Below are 25,145 nucleotides of genomic sequence, written 5' to 3'. Positions count from 1 at the left end.
ACATGGGTGGCTTTGTATTTGCAACTACAAACCCTTTAGATTAAACCAAAACCACTAGGTGGAATCACCATTAAAATACATCTAACCTATCAGCAAGCAAGACCCAACAACAATATCAACCCATATTTGCTAAATCACACCCCAAGAATGGGGGTTTTTAGCCACACATCAAGAAATAAGAAATTATACCTAACATGATAATGAAATCAACTGGGTATAAGAAATTAAACCTTGAATTAAGCAAAGGAAGATAAATAGAGAAGACCCACTTCCAACTTGGGGAAAGAGAACTCCTTTCTTCAAGTCTTGACAAAAACCCTCTCCAAACTTGAGAGAAAAATATCAGCTAGAATATGCTCTAAAGTGAAAATAATAATAATAATTGTTCCACACTCGAATCTCTTTTAAGACTACAATTCTAAATAGTATTTATAGTTTTCACAGATTGTTCTGCGGAGGATTGTTCGGCGACATTAGTCGAGATCGCCGATGAACTCGACGATCCGCCCTTTGGTCAGCTCATTGCCTTCAGTGTCTTGCTTTTAGCATCCTCGCATTATGGATCATTGGACGGTATAGTACTGCTTCGCGAAACTGATCAGTGACTCACCGACTGATTCTTTCCTTTCCTTTTGATCCACTTCTTTCAAGGCTTCGCATACTGGAACGAAGGGTGGTGCATGTCAATTTGGCCACTCACCAAGTTGGACTTGGCGATCCGCATAGTTTCATTTCTTGTTCTTTTTAGCCCTTTTAGCTCCGTTTTGCGCCTAAGTGTCCTTGCTTCCAGTAAAACTTCAAATACCTGAGACATAAGCATTTTAATCATGTATTGAGATAAAACAAGCATTCGAGGACACTATTTCTATTAAAATAAGCCCTCTGTTTGCACCACTACAACATTAAAAAAAAGTAAAATCAATCAGTAATTAAGGACAACAATTACTACGACAATTCGACAATCGATACGGATTCCTATCGTAAATTATTATCCAAGACCTAAGGTATCCATAAATTGATAAAAAATATGGTTCCTACCTTTCTTTACACCCCCAGAACACTTGAATAAATCAAAACACTTAAAAAAGAAACCCTATTGCCACAACCTCCACGGAGCTACACCGCTCAATTAACCATGAAAACTATACCAAAACGAGGAGCTCGCGACGTAGGGCAATTCTTAATAAGGAGTCAAGAAGAGATCATGAACACACAAGGATGATTTTAGGAGTAATTCTCTAATTTTTATGGGTTTCTTACGAGCTGGAATGAAGAAGATGCTATCTTATAAGGTTCCATCGACCTAGGGGACCCACCTCACGTGCCTGCTTGCATAGTCTCACAAAAGCGCGAATATCTCTTTATTATGAAGTCGTATGTACAAACGGTTTGATGAATTGGAAACTAGACTCGTAGTACTTCGATTCGATAGGTCGTGAGCCCCATAACTTTTTACATATTGGGAGAAAACCTCCGAGACATTTGACCAAAATTTCAGAGAAATCTTTAAAAAAGAACTTATGATAACTTTCGCCAACTTTTATTTTGCGACTTACCTAACTTCAAAACTTGAGATACAACCCTTGAACACTTAAAATATGACATACCACATCATTCTTAATTTATTACTCACCCTCTTTGTCTTTCCACGAAGGTACAAGTTAATTTAGACGTTTCAAAAAGTCGGGTGTTACATCCTTCCCCCCTTAGAAACATTCGTCCTCGAATGAAAAATCTGAGTCACGCGGTTAAGTCCTTCGGAGTTGCCATAATTTAGGCAGAGTATCCTTTATAAATGTGACTATCTAGGAACCTAAAATGCAGAAATTCTAACCTAGGCATCTCACAGGACGACATAAATAGCTAAGCATTATAGCATCGCAATAATAGTGCGAGAAAAATACAACGACAACAACCATAATAATAAGCAATAATATAATAAATCAGATAGGTATCCTACCTCACTGCACTAATAAAAACTGATATGCCATCATCCTGGGGTATGAAACAAGTGAGGATATTTGGACCTCATGCCATCCTCAGCTTCCCAGGTCACCTCTTCTCTATTCTTGTTTCTCTACAATACTTTAACCGAAGCCACCTCTTTGGTCCTCAATTTACAGACTTGTCGATCTAATATGGCAATTGGAGTTTCCTCGAAGGATAACTCCTCTGTGATCTGAACATTCTCAACTGGGACAACCCGAGAAGGGTCTCCTACACACTTTCGTAGCATCGATACGTGGAAAACTGGATGAACAGATTCTAGCCCCAAAGGCAATTCTAACGCATAAGCCACTCGTCTTACCCTCCAAAGGATCCGGTATGGCCCAATGAATCTTGAACTAAGCTTTCCTTTCTTGCCAAATCTCATAACACCTTCCATAAGCGATACTTTTAAGAATACCCAGTCATCGACACAAAACTCTAAGTCCCTTCGTCGCACATCTGCGTATGACTTCTGTCGGGTTTGAGCTGTTAGCAACCTCTCCCGAATGATCTTAACCTGCTCCACTGTTTGTTGTACTAAATCAGGTCCAATCAACCCTAACTTACCTACCTTAACCATCCAATGTGGGATCTACATTTTTTACCATACAAAGCCTCATAAGGTGCCATCCCGATGCTGGAATGATAGCTATTATTGTATGCGAACTCAATAAGAGGTAAGTGGTCATCCCAACTTCCATTAAAGTCCAGCATGTATGCCCGTAGCATGTCCTCAAGTGTTAAAATGGTGCATTCAGCTTGGCCATCTGTCTGAGGGTGAAAGGCGGTACTGAGATTAACATGCGTCCTTATTTCTTTCTTGAAAGACTTCCAGAAGTTAGCGCTAAATTGTGCTCCTCTATTCGAGATAATAGATATTGGGACGCCGTGCAACCTGACAATCTCTCAAATGTAAAGCCATGCATAATCTTCAGCTGTGAAAATAGTCTTGACTGGTAAGAAGTGAGATGATTTTGTTAGTCTATCAACAATTACCCAAATAGAGTCAAACTTACGTCGCGATCGAGGTAACCCTGTAATAAAGTCCATATTAATTTCTTCCCACTTCCACAAAGGAATGGCTATCTCATGGACTAGCCCAATGACTTTTGGTGCTCAACCTTCACTTGTTGGCAGTTAGGACACTATGCCACAAACTCAGCTACATCCTTCTTCATCTCGTGCCACCAATAGATCTCCTTAATATCATGGTACATCTTCGTCGAACCAGGGTGAATAGAATAACGGGAATGATGTGCCTCTTCCATAATCTGATGTCAAAGCCCTGCAACATTCGAAACACAATCGACCGCTATATCTGAGGACACCATCTCCTGGTATATCAAATGTTAAAGACGGCTGATCATGAGCCTTGGTTCTAATCTGCTCTAAGCTAGGATCCTCATGTTGCCATGCTTTTACCTCCACAACTAGTTATGATACAATTGTGTCCTGAATTATGACCCCACTATCGTCTACCTTTAACAATCTAACTCCCAAGCTAGCTAACTGATGAGGCTCTCGTGCTAGCTCACGTTTCTAAACACCTAAATAGGATAAACTACCCATAGATCTTCGACTGAGGGCATCGGCTACCATATTCACCTTTCCTAGATGATATAAAATATCCACGTCGTAGTCTTTCAGTAACTCAAGCCACCGACATTGTCGCAGATTTAACTCCTTCTGTCTAAAGATATATTTAAGCCTCTTATGATAAAAAAAGATGTTAAAATGAATGCCATATGAATAGTATCTCCAGATCTTTAACGCATGCACAACTGCAGCCAACTCTAAATCATGGGTCGGATAGTTCTTCTCATACTTCCTCAACTGCCTTGAAGCATATGCGATAACCTTACCATGTTGCATTAGAACACATCCCAACCCAACACCAGAAGCATCGTAGTACACTGCATAGCCCTCTGAACCCTATGGCAAGGCTAGAACTGGTGTTGATGTCAACCTGTCCTTTAGCTCCTGGAAACTATGCTCGCAAGCCTCAGTCCACTGGAACTTAGCTACTTTTTAAGTCAGCTTCGTTAATGGTGCTGAAAGTGAAGAAAACCCCTCTACAAACGTTCTGTAGTACCCAGCTAATCCTAAGAAACTACGAACCTCAGTCGGAGTCATGGGTCTGGGCCAAGCATTTATGGCCTAATTCTTTTGTGTATCAACCAAAATGCATGCATCTGATACAATATGGCCTAGGAAAGCCACAAAGCTCAACCAGAACTCATACTTAGAGAGCTTTGCGTAAAGTTGTTGCTCGCAAATGATCTGCATGCTCAGCTTTGAAATGCGAATAGACATAAATATCATCAATAAATACAATCACAAACGTATCTAGATACGGCCTGAATATACTATTCATCAGGTCCATAAGCACTGCCGGGGCATTGGTCAATCCAAAAGACATAACCAAAAACTCAAAATGCCCATATCTAGTTCTGAAAGTTGTCTTCCGAATATCTTTCTCCCTAACTCGTACCTGATAGTACCCTGATCTCAAATCACTCTTCGAGAAGTACGTAGCACCATGTAGTTGATAAAAAAAGTCATCGATCCTCAGAAGAGGATACCTATTCTTTATAGTAGCCTTGTTCAACTGTTAATAATCGATACACATCCTCAGCGAGCCATCTTTTTTTCTCACAAATAATACTGGTGCACTCCATGGTGTAGCACTAGGCCTGATAAAGCCTTTATCAAGCAAATCTTTCAGCTGATCCTTTAACTTATTTAGCTCAGCAGGATCCATTCTTTAAGGAGGGATAGATATGGGTTATGTACCTGGTAGCGTATCGATAGCAAAATCAATTTGCCATTCTGGAGGGATACTAGGAACCTCATCTAGAAATACATCTAGAAACTCATTAACTACCAGAATAGACTGAAGGGTCGGTGGTTCGACATCTATATCATGAACGCAAACAAGATGATAAATACAACCCTTACTAATCATCCTCCTCACCTTAAGATAGGATATAAACCTACCTTTTGGCGTTGTTGTATAGCCTTTCCATTCCAGAACTACCTCTCCTGGAAAGTGGAATATCTAACAATCTTTGTCCGGCACTCAACATTAGCATAACAAGACGCTAACTAGTCCATACCCATAATGACGTCAAAATCGACCTTCTCTAACTCTACCAGGTCTAAAGAGGTCTGACAGTCGATAATTTCTACCGTGCAACCTCGATAGACTCTCCTGGTAGTAATAGACTCACCAACTGGTGTACACACAATAAAGGGTCGATCTAATGACTCTTCTACTATACATAACTTCCCCGCAATAAATGGGGTAACATAAGATAGAGTAGATCCAGGATCTATCAAAGCATAAACCCAATGGGAGCAAACAATTAATGCACCTGTCACAACATCTGGTGATGACTTTGAGTCATGTCGGTCGGCTAGTGAATATGTACGGTTCTGGCCACTACCAGAACTAGATGCTCCCTCTCTGTCTATGCCTCTGCCTGTACCTGCTGAAGTCTGGGGTCCACACCATGTAGACTATACTGATGAGGAAGAACCTACTACTGACCCGGTCGACTGACCTATACCACCCTGACCTATGGTCGGGAAGTTCCTCCACCCATGCCCCTGCTATCCACAAGAATAACAACATGTGGAACCCTGTCTGCACCTCCCAAAATGCAACCTATCGCAAGTAGCGTAATGCGGCGGTACTATCCTAGCCTGGCCTAAACCCTTCTACTGCTGAGAGCCTGATGCTCATGAACCCTCACCTGGATCTGACTATCCGTGACGATCAAATTCTACTACCCTAGAACTATTGCGGTGGAGGTCTAGGTGGCCTACTAGAATATTGGGGTCTGGGACCACCCTAAAAATCTCCCGGTGAACCAGCGGGCCTAGCCCTCTTCTATCTCTCTCTATTGACCCTCTCACTCATATACTGTAGATGTCGGCGAACCTCTATGCCTTTTGTAAAGGCCTGAATTCGCGAGATATCCATATTATCATTTAGTTCAGCGGTAGAACAAGTGTCGATATAGTTTGAGTCAAGCCCTCCCACAAATCTACACACTCTGTCATGCATTGTATCAACATATGCTGGTGCATATCTAGCCAATGAATCAAATCTCAGCCCGTACTCTCGGACACTCATGCTGCCCTATCAGAGGTTCAGAAACTGGTCCACATAGCCATCCCTAACTTCTCGAGGCAAATAGTAATCTATGAAACTTCTGTAAAGTTATCTCAAGTGGGTAGAGATGTATCTTTTCCCCTAGATCTCTCCTAACTTTCGTGCCACAATACTGCAATATCACGCAATCAAAATGTTTCTAACTCAACTGACTCAGTAGCTAAGTCATGCATGACTCTGAAGATCCTATGAAGCTGATCAACAAAGTGTTGAAGGTCCTCTCTGCGATCTGTCCCTGTAAACTATGGAGGATTCAAGGCAAGAAATTCACAAACTCTCGAACTTACGGGCCCTTCAGAAGGTTCGGCAACATTTGGCGCAACTGGATGGCACTATGCATCTACTAATTGTGCTAACATACATACTACACTCTTGAAATCCTGGTCAGATGGAATAGGTGGAACTAGAGGTGGTACTGTTAGTGGAGCCGGGGGTCCTGTAGCCCTCAGAGGCTCCTGAAGCAGTGGAGAAGCTATAGGGGGATGAGAAGATGTCTCCCCCTAGGTCTCACAATGGGCTACCTCCACATGTGGTACCTTGCCAGTACCCTCGCCTACAGTTGTATCTACCCCGTGGCTAGCTGTGGTCTGTCTGGTCTCAGCCATCTCTATCTGCATACAAATATCAATTATAAGCCAGAAACCTCAACCCTCAAGACACCGCTCTATAGCACGAGGTAAGCCAAAGAAGGATAGTCATTCTAACATGCCCGGTAGGTTCTTGCTTATCGAATGTGGTGCACAACACATTTATAAACAAGACTCTACTGAACAAGGCTTGCAGACTCCCTAGGATACGATGTTGCTCTGATAGCAAGTTTGTCACGCCCCAAACTCAAGGGGAGCAACTGGCTCCTAATGCCAGAACTTAGGCCCGAGTAGACCCTGCTGAACCATTTGCTACTAGCGCATGGCAGCCACACGCAATCAAGAAAACAAACAAGTATATCTTGGCTTAAAATTAAGCCATCGGCCAGCAAGGCCCCTGTCAACAGATCTATAAAAGACACAACTACTCCAAGAATTCATATAAAGAAATAGCCAACTAGCACAGAAGTCCTGATTGGGCCGTCGAGGCCACCATGATCTCTATACCAAAACTAAAAGCATGTGTATATCAAGACAATACATCAAATAACTCACAAGCTTCAGCAAACCAACAAACTAGGTTAGCATGGCCATAACATATCTATACACCCCACAAACTAGTCTGCAAGCCTCTAAGAGTAGTAAAGATTGGCGGGACAGGGCCCCAGCGTACCCATAAAATTATATACAACAAAAGCTAACAAACCTCCCAACTCTGGTAGCTCCGGAGGAAAGGGGCTAGCCAACCAGATAGAAGTCAATACTACTATTGAGAAGGTCTACTGGGTCGAGACCTGCATACATGAATACAGCGCCCCCAGACAATGGGGCGTCAGTACAAAATAATGTATAGAGTATGAAAGGCGATAGACTAAATAAGTAAGTATCATAATATACCAACAACAATCAGGTAAGGAAACCAAAATTTAGATAAACATGTTAACCCACTATTGAATCTAAAAATAAAAAAATGATCAAACAACAACCTAACAAAGCCCCCATAAGCTCAGTAGGTACAAATAACATACCACCTACCTAGGCCCCAATAAGCCTAGAAGCTACCAAATCAATCTACATACCCCTATCGATAGCCCCTTGTCTTTGTAAGATGTCACATAGCCCTTTTTTGCAACGATATAGCCTCGTAGGCAGCATATAGCCCTCTTAGGAAACATCATAGCTCTGTGGGATTCACATAGCCCTCTTTTGCATTAACATATCCCTGTAGGAAACACATATTCCTCTTTGGCGTCAAATAGCCCCTTAGGCAACACATAACACTCTTTGGAATCAATATAGCCCCGTGGGAAACACATAACCCTCTTAGGAAATAACATAGTCTTATTAGACAACATCATAGTCCCCCCATAGGTAGTTCATTGCTCAACAGCCAACCACAATATCCCCAAGGGCGACAACAAATAATTGAATAGGCTAAAGGCAAGCAATTTAGCTATAAACAATATATATATATAGATTCCAAGTCGCTCCTAACTTAGGGTCATTCTTAACAGATTATGAGTCCCTATAATGAGGGTTTATAACCACTCAATCAGCCAACCACTCACAATTACATCTACAAGATCACCAACATTAACTACCCTATTATATAACTCCCAAGCTCTAAGGAAACATGCCGAAAAAAAGGAATAGCCTTATCATAACTTTTCCTTTATAAATTATGCTAAAAATACCTCTATCCGCACCACTACGACACTAAAAAAAATTAACATCAATCAGTAATTAAGGACAAGAATTACTATGACAATTCGACAATCGATATGGATTCCTATTGTGAATTACTATCCAAGACCTAAGGTATCCATAAACTGATGAAAAGATGGTTCCTACCTTTCTTTACACGCCCAAAACACTTGAATACTTCAAAACACTGGATAAAAAAATCTTGTTGCCACAACCTCCACGGAGCTACACCTCTCAATTCACCATGAAAACTATACCAAAACGACGAGCTCGTGATGTAGGGAAATTTTTTATAAGGAGTTAAGAAGAGATCATGAACACACAAGGATGATTTGAGGAGTAATTCTCTAATTTTTGTGGGTTTCTTACGAGCTGGAATGAAGAAAAAATGAAGAAGATGCTATCTTATAAGGTTCCACCGACCTAGGGGACCAACCTCACGTGCCTGCTTGCGCAGTCTCATGAAAACGCAAATATCTCTCTTTTCTGAAGTCATATGAACAAACAGTTTGATGTATTGGAAACTAGACTCATAGGACTTCGATTCGGTAGGTCATGATCCCCATAAATTTATATATTGGGATAAAACCTATGAGACATTTGACCCAAATTTCAGAGAAATCTTTAAAAAAGAACTTACGATAACTTTCACCGACTTTTATTTTGCGACTTACCTAACTTCAAAACTTGAGATACAACCCTTGAACACTTAAAATATGACATACCACATCATTCTTAATTTATTACTCACCCTCTTTGTCTTTCCACGAAGGTACGAGTTAATTTAGACGTTTCAAAAAGTCGGGTGTTACATCAATACCGATGACTTGGATAGTGCTCTTAATCGAACAAAATGAATATGCGGCTACGATGAGGTAAATGAAGTTACATAGGCAATATGTGAACTTTTAGCATCTCGTTGTGACTAGCTGGTTGTCGAATGAGTCTATTGTAATAAACATTGCACGCTAAATAGAAAGTGTGGAGTCTTGTTTGATAATTGTATCGATGCCTTGTGTGGTGAGATTACCTTGAACATTGTGCATGATGACACCTAGAATTTACCCCGGTGGTTTGGTTGATTGAGTGAGGCAAGCGATAGACATGATCTTAGGCAAAAACTTTGAAGAGTGAGCCTACTTGACAACATACCTCTTTTGTGGCCACCCTTGTGAGAAGTGTGAATCTTGTTTTGGCACCCATTGAGCCTTACCCATTTTCTTGGGAAAAACTTGAACAATTGTGATCTCTCTTTATACCTTCACCCATAACTTTCATGAAGTATGGTTTGTTTCAATAGCCAACTTAGGCCAAAAGCCTAAGTTGGGGGTGTGGTGAAAGAGAAGGAAAGTTAAGAAGTGAGAAATATTCCCCCTAGTTGGATTGTTTGGAAAAATAACGGAACCCCTCCATATAAAAAAAGAAAAGAGAAAAAGAAATGAAAAAGAAGAAGGAAAAGAAAAGACTGAAAAAGTTGTGAAATAAAGTAGTGAAAATAACAAAAGAAATGGGTATCCGGTGATTCATGTCTAATTGAATAATGGGGTGGATTATGATCATGTTTGAATGAGGAAAAAAAGGAGAATGATTTTCAAGCCATACTTCATGAAGGTAGAAGCCACTAAGCCTAAATTGTCATACCTTCACACTCAACCTCATTATAAACCTTAAAAAGACCTTTTTGATCTTGAGTGAGTTGAAATGAATATTGATTGGAAAATAAGGGCAAGCCTATGGGTGAAGTCGTGCATGTGTTCATCTTTGTGAGTGTGAGGGTTGTATGTGATTTCGAGACTTTAAATTGTAGAGAAATTTTGTGTGAATATGGAATCATCTTTGTTGTGAGGGCATTTGAATACCTTTGTTGAGCTTGAACTTCATTTGAAGCAAGCATTGTGAGCTTGAGTACTCTTGATGATGGTGAGTCACAATTTAAAACTTTGAGTGCACAATTGATCATTGTATGAGTAGTTTAAACCATGTTGTGTACATTTGTGTTGAGTCTTATGCAGCACTGTTTGTAGACATCCTTGTTGAACTGGTTGATCTTGAGTTTTACTTGAGGACAAACAAAAGTTTAGGTTGGGGTGTTGATGAGTCTGAAATTTCGGCTCATTTAGGGATTTGTTTTGATAGTATAAGTGTCCTCAAATGTCTATTTTATGCTCTAAACTGATGTTAAAGTGTTGATTTGCAGCTATGAAGGCTAAGCAGCAAGGCAAGGACACGACCGAACAAAAAGGAACTAAAAAGCTGAATAAGTGAAGAAAAAGCAATCCTGGCGATTGCCAAGACCACTAGGCGCACCGCCGAGTGGCTCTTTAGCTCGCCCAAAGTTCCAGCATGCCAACCCTGGCGAAGAACCAAGTTGGCGATAGAAATGGGTTGTCGGCGGATCGCCGATCGGCTCCGCGACAACAAATTGGATTGCCCAAAGTTACAGGACCTGAGATGCTGAAGACCAATGCAAAATGGCGAAGGAAGAGGACAATCGGCGGATTGCCGATCGGTTTGGCGAGGCGCAACTTAATCCGCCGAGTGGACTTTTAGGCCAAAACGCAAACATTATTGATTCCCAAGTTTTAGAATTAGAGTTTTCTCTTAGTTTTTGAGTTCTAATTGTAGAATTTTGAGGATTTTTAAAGTGGGTCTTTGAATTTAATCCTCGAAAAGTATTTTAAAGGCTTGGAGACTCTTACCCAGCAGATGCAAATCAAGTTGGTAATTGTTTTTACCTTTTTATGATGTTTAGCTAAAACCCCAATTTTCGGGGTGTGATCATGTGATTATGGGTTGAATTAGCTTATGGGTATTGTTATTTACTGATTTTAATGCTTAATTGAAGTGGGTTTAATTGATAGTTGTGTTTTAATCTAAGAATTGTAGTTGCAAATGCAATTCGAACTTAGAATTTTGGGCTTGCTTGAAAAAGAGGTTTTAGAATCAAAGCTTTCAATTGATGATTGTAGTTATCGGGTTGATATAGGTTTAGCTCGATAGAGTAAATCTTAATCTTGATTCTACCGCTCGAGAGAGTAGATGAAATAAGGTGTGGGTTGTTCTTATTTGCTAAGCTTGTTGATGTTCGAAAGAAATCACTTGAATCGTGATAGTTGTTTGAGAGAAAACTATCTCACTTATAGCCTAGCCTACCCACTGATATTTAGCTATTTATTAGTAATTTCAATTACCATACAATGAAATTTGCCTATAATTGATCACATCCTGAATTCCTCTCTATATTGTTATTTCCCCTGTTTTGCTTTGCTTGTGTTGTAGCTAATAGTTAATAATCTAAACCCCCCATCTGACATTCGTTGTCACCCTTTTAGATTTATTTGTATGCTCTCGATAATTTTTATTCCTATAGCCATTTAGACTACGTTTGTACTTCATAACTGAATTTTAGACACGTACCACTCCCTATGGGTTCGACCCCAACTCTTTGTTGGGTTTTATACTGACTAACGATCATTTACACCTAGAATTGGATGAGGTGTATTTGAGACGTTTTTTCATCAATATGTTCAAATTACACCACCCTAAAGAAGTATAAGGGATTGTTATCAAGTAAGAACCCAACTTGTAGGTTGGGGTCGATCCCACGAGGAATATGGTTCGGACTTAAACTTAACTAACAATTATATCCGTTTAGTCAAATTATTTCCGAGGAAAGTAAACAGGGGGGATTTTGTAAGTAAGTAACATATTTGAATGCTTAAGTAACAAGTAAACAAAATTCAAACTTTGAGTTATCAATACGGGTGTGTGCTTTACTAACCCTTGCCTTTACCCCAAATTAGTCGTCATATCAAAGTAGTTTAGTTTTCACCCTTACTCCAATTGGCATCAAACTATTAGATACAATCCACTAAATCTTTGTTGTTTAATCCTTTTCTCATTCACTACCTCATTGGTCCAGCAAGTAGGAACGAGGTGAGTTCTAATGTTTGTAACTGTTAAAAAGACTTCTAAACAAAAGGATTAACAATACATGCATAAACACTATTCAAGAATCACTTAATTATTATTCATACTTTGTTAATTTCTCATGGTTCCCACAACCCTAGTTATGGATTTAGCTACTCATGCTTGAGAGTTCACAATTCATAATTTAGTTGAAAAAATTCATGAAAACTTACAGTTAGAATAGATGAAACCCGAAATCATTAATTGAAATTCAAAGTGAAAATTATATAAAACAAAATCCGGAAATTTAATTGCTAAGAGTTTGCCAATTAATTCCCAAAGAATCAAAACTAGAAGTTTACAATAATGTATAACCCCCAAAAACGAGGATTACAACTCCTATTAATAGAAAACAAATCATAACTTAAACATGAAACAAAATAAGGAAATAAACTGCTCAGACGCGGTTTCGGTTGACGCCTCAACCTACGGACCATGGGTCGACCTACGGTCCGTAGTTCCCCTTCCATGGTTTAACACTTGGAAAATACAATCAGGTACTGGAACTTTCAACTCCCAGATCCCCAACGACGGATGTGCAGGATGGCCCGTGGATTGACCTATGGTCCTGCCTTCGTGGTTCCACACTTGGTCAGAATTCCCTCACCTTCCACCTACGCTTTCCCACCTACGGTCCGTGGAATGGACTATGGTCCGTGGAATGGACTATGGTCCGTGGTTGGCTCCGTCGATGGCCACTTCTGTAATTTTCAGCTCGCATCTTCATCAACCGCATCCAAGACTATTTCCTGCAAGAATTACACACAAAACATTATTTCTAATAACAAACTAGCCCAACACACACACAAATTTTAAGTGAAATGCATCAAAAATACCGTAAACTCACGGTATATCACTCAACTACACTTCATTCGATTCTAAGTGTAGGCGGTTGCTAACAAGTATAAACCCAACTAAGAGTTGGGGTCGATCCCATAGGGAGTGATACGGTGAAGAATTCGATGACGAAGTAAAATGGTGTTCTAATCGTTTGTAGATGTAAACATTTTCACAACAAATAAAGTAAATGACAAGGGTTTGACAATTAATGTCAAATAGAGGGATTTGGGTGAACAATTAACTACTACAAATAACCGGGAGTAAACAAGTAAATAGGATTTCTTGGGAGTATGATAAATTGAATGCCAATTTTGCTAAATAGGTGATTATCATTTACTAAAAGTTGTTGAACTTCAATGGGTAGGTTAGTCTTTAGGTGAAATAGCCATTTCTCAATCAACTATCACAAATCAACCGAGTTCTTTCAAACCTCGACAAGCACAACACATCTTAACAGCCCAAAACCTTAATCAATCTACTTTTTCAAGCTAGATTTTTAGGATTGTATTCAAACCCACTTTCTCAAGCTAAATCCGCAACAACATAATCACTATAATCGTCAATTAAAAGTTTTAACTCCAACACTTCTTTCTTAAGCAAGCTTAGAATGCTAAACTAGAATTGCATTTGCAACTACAATTCATCAATTAAAACACCAACTATTAATTGAACCCACTTTAAATCAACATTAAAATCAGCAAATATTAACACTCATAAGCTAATTGAAACATTCAACTACATAATCACACCCCCAAGAATGGGGGTATTAGCCAAACATAATAAAGAACAAGAATTCGTTACCAGCTATGTTTTCCATCAGGTTGGGCAACAATCCATGAGTCTCCAAAATGCTCAAATTGAAGTTAAAAAAAGGCAAACAAACCCTAAATCTCTACTCAAAAAGTATAAGAACAATGTTTAGAATGTTTTTGATCAAAACCCTAGAATTGGACAATGTGGAAACTCTTTTTTTTCCTTTTGAAAATTGCATTTAAACATTCCCATAATTTCAGCATCGGAGTCACTCGGCGAAGTAAGTAGGGCTTTGCTGACTTGGTAGGCGACACGCCGAGTGCTCATTTTCATCGTCTTCTTGTCTTGGTCTTTTACCATTTCTTTTTCGTGACTTTAGGCGATCGAGATCAACAACGCCGATCCATTCGGCGCGTCGCAAAACCATCAATGTTCTCGCCAAATTGATCTTGTCCATGGGCTGGCTTGATGGAACTTTAGGCGAGCTAAAGGTCCACTCGGCGACTCACCGAGTGGCTTTGGCGAGTACCATCCTTGCTTTCCTCCAACTTCTTCAGCTTTTTCACTCCTTTTTGCCTCGTAATGCCCTTGCCTTGCTCTTTTTCCTTCAGTGCTGCAAATTAACATTTTATCATCAGTTTGACGCATAAAATAAGGCATTGTGGACACTAATTCCTTAAATATTAAGCCCTAAATGAGTCAAAATCCCCAACTCATCAGTGTACCAAGTCACCTTTTTTTAATTCAAAATCAAAAGGAAATGAATATTTGTTTTGGTCGCGAACTAGAAATTCGGTAAGGAATTCTGTTGGCCGAGGGAAAGGTATTAGGCACCCCTCGAGTCTCGTGGTTCTAGAACAAACGCGTTTATCAACTTATACTTATCTTAAACTATTTTGGATATACAGTTACATATTATGGTTTGCTCACATTTTTATCGTTGAACTTTTATTGGTCTTGACCTAGATGTGTAATTGCATTCTTTGACATTTAGAGGCATAATTATCTTCTTTGCATCGCACCTAATAATTTTGTCTATAAGTCTTACATTAAATTAATGAGAGTTAATTGTATTTTTGGACCAGATGTGTCACTGCATCCTTGAGTTTTTTTAAGAGTCTCAAAGAATATGTGCAACCACACCTATATTTTAAACGTGTCTAAATTTGCCTATCAAAATTAGTTTGTCAATTTTTAAGTGTGAATCAAGTGGTGCCGAACTACAATCATTCGATCAAAATTTATCAATCTCTCTTTAATTTAAAATAGTATTATCAATCTCTCGTTATTTCAAAATAATATTATCAATCTCTCGTTATTTAAAATAATAATAATAATAATATTTCATCTTAGACATGCACATAGTAGTTAGTAAACCTGTTGAAATTTTCTTATTATTTTTTTGTTCGCACCCAAAATATCAAGACAACACACATATAACATAAAAGTAACTTAACACTTAGCTAAACATGACGAAATAGAGAATTTATTCAAATTAGTAGGGCACAAACACCAAAACTTTCGATAATTAATTAAGGAAAAAGAGTGAGAAATTGAACTTTTAAGGATTTAAGAAATAATTGCATGTCATACCTTTTTGCTCTAAATTTAATGATAGCATGTTCAAATATATTTTAATATTATAATATTAATAATATTAGCGGGTTAAACACATACAAGATCTAAACAACTTTAATATATTGGAATCAAATCGTGCACAATCAGGACATAAAACTATATAAAAAAAAGAGTATTACCTCTTGTGAAAATTATTTCACGAGAAAAAAGGATTACAATCAAGAACTACGAACTCGAAACCGCGAAGATAGACTTCGAAATTTGCCATATTTTTCTTCTTCGGTTTTTCTTTTTTTGGGACGGTTTCTGTGAGTATGGTGTATAGAAAAGAGGTGTGGTGTAATGATGGTTGTGTAAGTGTTTGTGTTGGTGCGTTTTGTTTTTCTTTTGGTAGTGTATGTTGTGTTGTTTTATTTGTTTTTCTTTTTTCTTGTTTGCTGCGTAATTTTTGGGTTGTGTGATGTGTTGTTTTTTTCTTTTTTGGTGTGTGTTCTTTTGTGTAGATATAGTATGTGTGTATTGCAGGTGAGGGTGTTTTTTTTGTGGAGGGTAGAAGACTAATGGGATTAGTGGGGATAGGTTAGTGGGTTATGTCATAGTTTTATGTGGTAGTTTATATGTCAAACTGTTTCAAACGTTTTATTTTAAAGTTATCTTTAACTAATAAGAAATAAGAAAAGTTAAATAGCTAATCTAAAATATAATTAAGAACCACTAGCTTATTTATTAAACCTAACTTTAAAGAAAACGTATACTTTTTGGAAATTTATTTTCTTTTGAACAAATTAAAAATAACAAAATTTATCTTATAATGTGTTGGTTTTCATAAACAAAATTTACTAAAAATAAGATAAAAATTAATATATCTAATTTCGATTTAAAAGAAATATTTAAACCTTAAAAATGGTGTACAACTTCAAGTTCGGTAAGAATTATGTATCTACAAACACAATTTAAGAAAGAACATCAGAAATAAAGAACTCTCACTCTATATATAGATATACAACACTCGAACGATGACAGACGTGCATAGATCCATCTCAAAACCCGGAGGATGCTAGTGCAAAGCAACTACAAAAGACTAGTAGAATTTAAATAGATACAACAAATATGCAAGAAGTCTTAAAATATAACAAAATTTATCTTATAATGTGTTGGTTTTCATAAACAAAATTTACTAAAAATAAGATAAAAATTAATATATCTAATTTCGATTTAAAAGAAATATTTAAACCTTAAAAATGGTGTACAACTTCAAGTTCGGTAAGAATTATGTATCTACAAACACAATTTAAGAAAGAACATCAGAAATAAAGAACTCTCACTCTATATATAGATATACAACACTCGAACGATGACAGACGTGCATAGATCCATCTCAAAACCCGGAGGATGCTAGTGCAAAGCAACTACAAAAGACTAGTAGAATTTAAATAGATACAACAAATATGCAAGAAGTCTTAAAATATAACAAAATTTATCTTATAATGTGTTGGTTTTCATAAACAAAATTTACTAAAAATAAGATAAAAATTAATATATCTAATTTCGATTTAAAAGAAATATTTAAACCTTAAAAATGGTGTACAACTTCAAGTTCGGTAAGAATTATGTATCTACAAACACAATTTAAGAAAGAACATCAGAAATAAAGAACTCTCACTCTATATATAGATATACAACACTCGAACGATGACAAACGTGCATAGATCCATCTCAAAACCCGGAGGATGCTAGTGCAAAGCAACTACAAAAGACTAGTAGAATTTAAATATATACAACAAATATGCAAGAAGTCTTAAAATATAAAACACTAGCCCAAGATGTACGGAAGGAGACGAGTCAACGACAGACGTCAATAAGCTCACCCTCAGTCTCTTAAACACCAGCTACAACAACACTGGAAATAGCACACGCGACTAGATCTCGAATCTGCATTAGAAAAAAATGCATAGTGCATTAAAAGTACCAATACAAAGAGTACTCAGTAGTCATCATAGGCCGATCGAGCTCGCAATTGCAATAACATAATAACAAGCGAGTATGACAAGATAAAAAAGGCAATAGTGAAGTTATAATTAGGCATGATAGAAGTTAAGCCACTAAGGTGAATAAAGAAACCATTAAAGCTATCCAAACCCTAACTGGACCCCTATAAGCCTAGAAGGCACATAATAGGCATAACGACAATAAAGCATACAAACAATAACTCGGTCGAACCCCCATAAGCCTGACATGTACATAGAAAGGCTAGATTATTATGCTTAACTCCAAAATGAACACCAACGCTGCAAACTTAGTGTCTCTCAAAATCTTACCTTCAAATATATAGTCTTTCTCGGAATCTTACATCGAAAAGCCTTTATCAGAACCTAGGACACCCCAAAATTTTACATCTGAATATCTAGTCCTTCAAGAAATCTTACATCGGAAGGCTTTATCAGAACCTAGCACACCCAAAATTTTACATCAAAATAGCCAGTCATTCCCAAAATCTCAAATAGGAAAGTCTTATTAGAACCCCAAAAGTCCCGAACATATTGCATAAGAGAAGCCGGTCCCACCCCAAAAACATACATCATAATGACAATACAAAAACCTAGTACCTCCTAGAATCTTACAATGGATCAATTATATAGAACTCTAATACATCCTATAATCTTACAATCGAATAACTACAACACCAGTTAGCCCCTCCCGAAATATCACTTCTAGTCAACTATAATGCTAAAATGAATAGGGTACTAAACAAATCTAGATAATCAACTCACCACTACCAACATATAAAATAGGGCTATTCGAATGTCACAACCTATCCTAGAGGGTCACATCTAACCTAATTACATTCCCAAAACAATCCCTACAGGCCTCGAAAACAAATATCTAATGCAATTTTAGCAAAACCTAGGCTAAGGTTCCACAATAACAATACTAAGGTCATTTCACCTAAACATAGCTAACAAAACAAATATAACATCAAAAAATAAAATAGTCAACTCATCAGCGTCCAAAAATAACCAAAAATAAGGATAAAGCATAGCAATCACGGTAAAAACAAGTAATCATGTTATAAACCAATCCACACTTAACAAATTACATGCTAGAACAATCAACAAGCAAGGTCAAAGGAAAGTAAGTTTTAACCTACGTCAAAGTCGATCATGCACGCTCTAAGCCTCTAAATCAAAGTTGTCCCCTTTAGAACCACCTCCAAATGATGACACTCTATCAATTTAATGATCCCGACATTAATACAGTCATTTTACACCCAAATTGAAACAATAAAAATTGGGACTAAAAAGGAGCAAAAAATGGCATTGTGGGACCCGTACAAGGAATCCTAAAATTTATTTTGTCAATGGTTCCCAACCAATTCAAGGAGATTGTGCCCCGAAAACGAGCACAATCTGAGTTCAAACAAGACCAGACACAATTCATGCACGAAAATTCAAGAGTTCTCAATAAAAGAATTGAAACTAAGGAAATCAAAGGCAACTTATGGGTTAAACGTGTAAACAATGAACTATCAACTTCCAAACACACTCTCCCTGATATTCCCAACAAACTCTCCCTACTATTCCTAACAGTTATCAACAATTCCCACTTTGAAATGAGTGATACACCCAAATTACACTTCCTTAAAGAAGTATAAGTGGTCGTTGTTCAAATAAAGAACCTCACACCTATTAGGGTCAATCTCATGAGGAATGAGATCTAGACATAGCCTAATTGATTGTTAGTTGTACTTTTAGTCTAGTTATTTCTATAAAAAGGGGGTTGGGGTTGTGAAACCAAAGCTTTATTGAATGATTGTAGTAACACTTGACACAGTAAGAATGATTGAATGTTCTATAAAATATATAGAAGATGAAACTAGGGTAATTGTGTTCCCTACAAGTTTATAACGCAGTAAACCTTATAGTAGTAATCTTGTCTAGTGACTCACATGCAAAGTCAGTAAGTTAGGTATATTCTAAGTGGTTGGTTGCCCAAATAAGTGAATTTCACCACGCAACTTAGTCCGTCTACAAGTATATTCTTTACTAATCCTTACCTTTGACCCCAAAATAACTATCCCCGACCTAGTTCAAGCTATTAGATGAGGATTGATATCCCAAATCTCTGTTGTAAAATCTCTTTTCCCATTCGTTACCTCATGGTTCGGCAAGAAGGAATAAGGTGAGTTCCAACATATGCATCCATTAAAAACAATCAAAGCAAAGAGAAATACAATACATGCATAAACACTATTCAAGAATTACTAATTATTAGTTCTTCGTTGTTAATTCCTCATGGTACCCACAAACCTAGTTGTGGAATTAGCTACTCATGCTTGTTTGATCACAATTCATATTTTTTGAGTGAAGATAAATCATGAACTTACAATAATAATTTATGAATTCCGGAATCTTAAATTGAAGAACAAAAGATGCAATATAAACCAATGATTCAAGAATTAAAATGGAAAAGTGTTTCACAAATTAATTCTCAAAGTCAAAAACCCAAATATCAGTTGTCTAACATTAAGAACGAATAAATAAAGAATATTTATAGAGATCTAATCCAAAATAAACTAGACTAAGAAAACATAGGAAAAATAGGATTCGATAGTCGCTTCAACACTTCAATTTTACGGCTCGTATGAACCTTTCGCTTAAATAGTTTCTTCAATAAATTCTCTGGACTTCTCTACGGGTATGTTCTACAACCTGTAGTACTTTTAACGGCCCATCCTGGCTACTCGTAGTCCAAGTACTAGAGTCCAAATTCTTAGATCTTTCCTATCACTTGGACCTATAACTCGTAGAAGTTCCTCTGACTCGTACTCCAGTCTCGTGGTCTCATACTTAGCTCCAAAAATCACTGGTCCATTCTACCAGTCATTCGTAAGGCTCGTAGAAAACTCTATAGCTCCTAGTTCCACTCGTCAAACCTCCAAAATTTATTTCACTGTATTTTCCATCCCGACTTGTCAAAACTTATTTTCCTACCTAACAAGGATAAAATACCAATCCACTAACAAGTGCCTAAGAAACATGCAAAACTTCAAGTTTAAATCATAATAATAAATTTAAATCCATGGTACATCAACAGCCTCAACTTAAAATTATTTTTTGTCCTCAAGTGACACTACTAACACAAAATGACACAATGCAAAAATAGACCTAGAATTCAAGCAATCGCATGGCCTTTTCTCAATAATCTATCCTCTATTTTTATCATTCAACACAGTGAAATCTTTAATTCCTAAACAATCTAATATATGTGGATCAATATATGATATAGACATACCAATGGATACATTCACCTACACAAATAACAATCACCAAAATACCAGACTTTTTGACTATGTAACTTCTGCCCTTTCTGCCTCGATGTCCCATTTTCACATAAATATCAATATGTTTTTTTTCAAGTACAGATACTTTATATACACTCACTCTCAACCAAATTCATTACAATACATGCACAATACCATAGGCATGCACATATATTCAATACTTAGATTCTCGAACGTTAAATTAGGATCACTATAGGCCTTTCTTAGCCTGTAACATAGGATCATGGTCAGGTGTGGTATATTTAGATTTAAAGATACTTTTCTTCCCTCCTTGACATTACATTGGCTACTTTCCTCTTTTACAACCAATACTTTTTTCACCTCTATTTTCTTTTCTCCTCATTATTCATTAAAGCTTGGGTTTGACTTTGACTTGATTTTCTTTTTCGTTTTTGTTTTTTTCTTCAGCTTTACATGCATTTATCCTTTTCTTTCTGCTGCCATACCATCTAACTTTTTCTGTTTTCTCATTGCGCAACTCTTTTAATACCCCTTTCTTTTCTCATTTTCCTCTATTATAGCCACCCTCAACTTAAGCTTTTAGACTGAGTTGAGGTGCACGAATGTCCAAAGAGAGATCAGGGACAAAACAAAGGTTAACATTTCCGAACATGGAAGGTGAATTGGGTAAACAAAAAGAATTATCTATTCAAGGTTCAACAATTTTGATACAAGCGAGCATTTTTATTTGGTTGGTTGTTTTTAGGCTTAGTGGGCTTAATTTCAACAACAACCTATTATCCTTTCCTAATTAACAATTTAATTATCCCAGCAAGATTAATGGGGTAAGTTCTAGATTGATACATATTGTAAGAATGAACAAACACCTCACACACACATGACACATCAGTTCACTGCCTATTATCAATGCATCTGATTCATGCTTCAACTTAAGTCATGTTGTTGTATCAGTTCATATCATGTCATCAAAAGGATCCTACATAGTTGGCTTATCCGTTACACGAAAATTTAGCACAAACCATAAAAATTTTAAGGGATATCATTTTTCATCAACATTGCCATCATGCGTTTAATTCTAGTCTACTTTCACAATTTACATCCTAAACATGCTGGTTTAACAGAAATTAAATAGTCCTTCGAAAAAAGAACACATGTAAGAAAATCCCAAGGAAAATATCTGAGTGTTTGGGTTATACAAACTTCACCCAAACACTCACAATCAGTTCATCCCACCTCCACATGAAAACTTATGCAATGTACTCAATGCACACACAAAAAATTAACTGAGGGTGAAGACAAACTTATGGCTGCTCAGCGCCGAAGAAATAACTAGAGGCATGTTGGTGTGAACCCTAGTGCATAAATGTGCACCTCTGGATCAATCTAGGGAGCACCATCAATAGTGCCTCATGAGCTTGAAGCTCTAAGTGCCTGCTGCCCGACTCTCTCTAATAACTACGCCTTGCACTGGACGAACTCATGTCTGTCTATCTCACGTGAATGTTGCTCTCTTTTTGTTTTTCTCCCCTCAGCCTAATCTCAAATGTCAGCATTAGACTAAGTCTGCTTTCCAGTTGTATGGGTAGGGTCCTCATCACCAAATAAAGACAGGAAAAACTCATCTCCAGTATACAGGAGGGACGAATCCAATGGTGGAGGTGGAGGTGGTGGAGAAGTAGCTAGTGCATCGACATCGGTGCAGATCTTATCTAACTCTATCCAGAAACTCTCTATGTCACCACTCTGAGTGATATAGGGTCAGGCCATCATCCTCAACTCAAATGTATCGATCATCTACTGAGTGTCCTAACTGTGCTTCACCATCGCAGTCCACTTCCTCATCTCCAAATCCTCAATGACTGAGTAGACCCATAGTTGGAAATGTTATAGCAACTAAGCCACCTAGGCCTCCAACCCCTAAAATATGTCCGCTGACACGTATAGTGACCCACGCCAGTAGTAGAAGCTCATGGTGTGCTAGAAGATTATATGGAAGTGAAGGTATAAATGGCTTTTGTTTGCTCAATAGTGGCGGGAATTATATCTCAACCTCCAGGATGCTCAGATGTAGGAGTCTCACATATCTCTAGCATGATGAACTTGGAACCTCACCATGGTGTAGTCGGGTTGGACTCATCCCTAATAAGTACTACATCCACATTCTGGTGACCACTCTACAAAATCAATCATGGAAAGAGTAGACTCATTATTCAGGCGAAAGGTCAAACAAGGGAAAAGTAAGGTAGTAGTTATCCAAAATGCCCTCACATGGATATCAACAGTCAAAAGGCGGGTGAAATTTATCTCGTGCCCATCTATCAAACATTCAACCATCACCACCTGATCTAAGGTTAGTTAGTTATTTGATATGTTGGATGGCAGTCAAGCATGTACAATAGACCAACAAAACTTGCCTACGAAATTCAGCGAGGCTTTCTTGATTAGGGTAGCAAACATATGTACCCAGTCAACGTCAACACCCTGCTCAATAATTTATCCTTCCACCCATTTGAGCAAATCTTCTTTGTGGAATGTGTCATGCATTTTTGTTCAGAACTAACTGCATCCATTAATCAAACTTAATCGTGGAGGCAGTCTGCTCATATGCTGGTCCATGGAGGAACCATTAGACTGTGTGCTCGGATAAATCCACTGGAATATCCTACACCAAGGTAGTCAGAAGCGGGGGTTGCTCAAGATCTTTGGCTTTCTTTGTAAGGCCTTTGTTACTATTGCCACATATGAAACATAATACTCACAAACCATGGTTGCACTATATTTACATGGGATCCTCCATACAGTCATATATGTCCCACCTAAATAAGGCATGTATGTCCGACGCAGTGTGAAGATTACTAGAAAGTACTCGTGGATCCTCTGTAATCAGCTGACTGTTCTTATTATAGGCATTTTGGCGGATCGCCTGCTAAAATATATAAAACATGCCCTCAATGCACCATCGATTTGGCTGGCTAGACACTCGCACCAGCATAGAGGGTCTAGTAGATGATGTTTCCCCGTTGCCAGACTATGATAAGCTAGAGCCGAACTCTGAGCCAGATTGTGAACTTGAGCTAGACCTGGATTGAGATTCATTGCTATCCTCTCCTGAACTTTGTCCTCTATCTTTATACTAAAAGTAGCTTCTCTCGTAGGTGAAGCCATATCGACTGGCTCTAGTACCATCTCGAGTTGATTAGCACTTTTTCGTGTGGTCCAAGCCTCGAAAGGAGAGGTATCTCTATGTGGTAGTTATTTTCTTATCTGATGTCCTTCTCATTTGTTGGTTCCTTTCGAAGTAGAGACTTTATTGTAGTCGCGACCCTTGTTGAAAGTGCGGTGGATTTTCCCTCTCTCCTTGGCATTGTACCAGTCGAGTAACTATTAGTAACTTAGTAGTGGGGAAAGAAAGCAAGATAAACTAACAAAACATCATAGGAAACTATTTTTTTTACAGGTATTGTACTATTTTTTGTCCTACAGACCATAAAAGGTTCTATAGGTTGTAGACCCTTTTGTAGAAAGGCAGGCCTAAAACATGTCGAATAAGTTAGAACTACAATCTGCTAGTACAGTCCACCAAAATTTCTACCGATCGTAGGTCAAATCATAGTTCACAACTTAGGATATTGGAAATTGCATGTTGGGACTACGATACTGATCTATGAGCTATCAAAAGTTCTACAGATCATAGACATGATCCATAGTCCCCCATTTAAAACTTTAATTTCAAGGCTTATTTGTATGAAAGCCTATCTACGGTCCGTAAAGAGGTCCACGACTCGTAGATAGCAGTCATAAATTTTTTTATATAAAATAATCAACACTAGTTCTTAAGGCTTGTCTACGGAGGTAAACTATGGATCGTAGAAAGATCTACAGTCCTTAGAAGACCTACGTGGGTAACAAGTTTCCATATCAGTATGATTATTTGAGACGTTGAATTATAATCAAGTAGCAACCCAACCTATGTTTCTAACATGGATAATTATTCATTTTAACATTATACTCACAATTTACTATCATTCCTAGGGTTGATTCTAATAATTTAATCAAATCAAACCAAATTTACAACCCTAGGTTAAGTTAAATCAACTACAATTTCCAACAACTAAAGGACAAGAAATTTACCGATACTTTTCCTTGTGTGAAATAAAAGTAGTGTGAAAGAATTGAATGTGATTTTTAGGACTTGAGTTTGAATCTTTGGCCACTAACCTACGTTTCTATAGTGTATTGGTGAATG

Source organism: Solanum tuberosum, unplaced genomic scaffold (assembly GCF_000226075.1).
Source record: "Solanum tuberosum cultivar DM 1-3 516 R44 unplaced genomic scaffold, SolTub_3.0 scf00003, whole genome shotgun sequence".
Lineage (NCBI taxonomy): Eukaryota > Viridiplantae > Streptophyta > Magnoliopsida > Solanales > Solanaceae > Solanum > Solanum tuberosum.
This window is presented reverse-complemented; position numbering follows the sequence as displayed.